Below are 2,621 nucleotides of genomic sequence, written 5' to 3'. Positions count from 1 at the left end.
TAGCTGGTATCAGAAAATATTTACTTCAAACCAGAAAATACATTACTTTAATATCGATAAATATGTTAACAAATATTTACTTAAATGACAGAAATCATTAGCTTGGTATCAGAAAATATTTACTTAAACCAGAAAATACATTACTTTAATATCGATAAATATGTTTAACAATATTACTTAAATGACAGAAATCATTAGCTTGGTATCAGAAAATATTACTTCAAACCAGAAAATAAATTACTTTATCAGTAAACAAATATTTAATGACCACAGAAACCATTCGATATGTATGTTTGAACAAAACAACAAACGAACAATCGATTTGGATTCAATTTATTATAACATTCTTTATTATGTCGAGTCAATTAATTTAACGCAAATTAAGCTTTAATAAATGTTCCTATTTTTTTATTGTACACACATACTTCTGTAACAATGAAAATTTGCATTCACTGTTCGTTTATTACTTACTGTCTAGTTTAACGTAATTTTAAATTGATTATAAGTATTCGTTATGTGAAACGATATATAAAATAAAATCTAGGTAGCATTACAAAACACTTCTAGCACTTATGATCTTCAGTACAAATTAAATTAAGTAATAAAACTACAGTACGGTATAAAGAAGATCTTTGCTTAATATCAAATTCTTAAATTGAAAAATCATCTCAAAACCGATATTATAATGTACACGCTTGAAAGATCATCTTTATGTCAACCGCAAAATGCAAAAAATCGAACTGTGTAATTAAAAAGAATATTAATAAAATTGATAACTTCAAAAAGAAAATGCCTTTAAGAAAATATAACTACGTTTTACAAATTTTTCAAAAAGAAACATAAGTATTTTATTTCCGATAACTCACCCAATGTATTGAAATTATATGCTGATTAAAATGCAGTATAGATTCTTTCAATTCTTGTGATAACTGCATTTACCGTCACCAGTTATTAGTACTAGAAATGTATCTGTTCGATCGCGCAATCTTACCATTTCAAGAGATCACCAAGAACTAACGACGAAGTCAGTAACAGATATCACAACACGAATGTCTATACTGTAAAGTCATTGGAACCAAACATTATCCTTCTCGCGACTTTTATCCCCACTTCTTATTTTAGTGGTACACTAGGCATTATTAATACCTTCAGCTTTTCTACAGCTTTTCCTTCAGTCAATCTTATATGTTTAATCTTTAACTTAACATATTTTCCCTTCTATACATAAACAATCATACATTAAACAATCAAAATAGCATTTGTTAGAACAAAAACGTAAAACCAAAAAAGTTTAATTTTTGCAAATTATATTATCTTGTATTGCAAATTATATTATCTTATTATCTTGTATTATATCGTCACCGCTTAATATTCATTATAAATATTAGTTCATAATCCAGGAGTATTGCAATACAATTTCGTAGAACGAAAAGCGGTCAAAAAATTTATGAAGATTTGAATATGTATAACGCCCTAATACCGATAGAAATAAAGCAATGTGAAAGAATCGAACCATTTAAACGTATGTTAAAAAAATATATTGTACCTCATGTAGAGGAATTAATGTAAGGACATTTGATGTAAAAAATAGCCGAGAAGGCTAATAGATCAATCAATCAATCAATCAATCAATAAATCAATGGATTCTAACCGTTGAACATGTCGCACAAGTACATGGTGTATCGAATGATGTGTTATTACTCGCCGCTACGGGAAAGCTCAAGAACAATGCCCGTAAATGGTTCGATCTTAATATTCGTACACCGATCGAATCATGGTCCATATTCAAGACCTCGTTCTTACGTCGGTTTAAACGAACCGTTCTCTTTCATCTGGCCATGCAAAAAGTTGAGGCACGTAAATGAAATTACCTCAAAGACTTTTTTGAAATTGAAATACACATCCAGATATAATATCTTTGTTGACTACATTTGGTTCTTATAACGTAATACTTTTGTTGTAACAACCAAAAATCTATAACAATATGACTTTTGTTATGTAAACAAAAGTGTTTGGTAACGTGAATTCTGTTATTGCAACCAAACTTTTTAATTACTTCAACCAAATATTTTGTTTAAAGGTATTAATTTCTTATGATTTATTTAGTTATTGCAACTAAATTTTTTAATTACTTTAACCAAACATTTTGTTTAAAGGTATTAATTTCTTATGATTTATTTAGTTATTGCAACTAAATTTTTTAATTACTTCAACCAAACATTTTGTTTAAAAGTATTAATTTCTTATAATTCATTTAGTTATTGCAAATAAATTTTTTAATTACTTCAACCAAACATTTTGTTTAAAGATATTAATTTTCTTACGATTTATATGTGCAATATATATACAGGGTGTTTCAGAAATAGGTCAAACTTTAGAAGCATATTCTACTCATTAAAAGTCTGAAACATGTTTAATTGTTATAAATAGAGTGTTTATAACTTGAAAAGGAAGCGTTCCCGGAACCATGTTTATGACTTTTTTTCATCCTTATAGTGAGTAGAATATGCTCCTAAAGTTTGGCCACCTATTTCTGAAACACCCTGTATATATAAAATACGTGTTGTAACCTTTAACAGCTGAAATTTGTAGGTAAAAAAAAGTGTACAAATATACAAGTA

The sequence above is a fragment of the Temnothorax longispinosus genome, chromosome 6 (assembly GCF_030848805.1).
Source record: "Temnothorax longispinosus isolate EJ_2023e chromosome 6, Tlon_JGU_v1, whole genome shotgun sequence".
Lineage (NCBI taxonomy): Eukaryota > Metazoa > Arthropoda > Insecta > Hymenoptera > Formicidae > Temnothorax > Temnothorax longispinosus.
Note: the sequence above shows the minus strand (reverse complement) of the source record.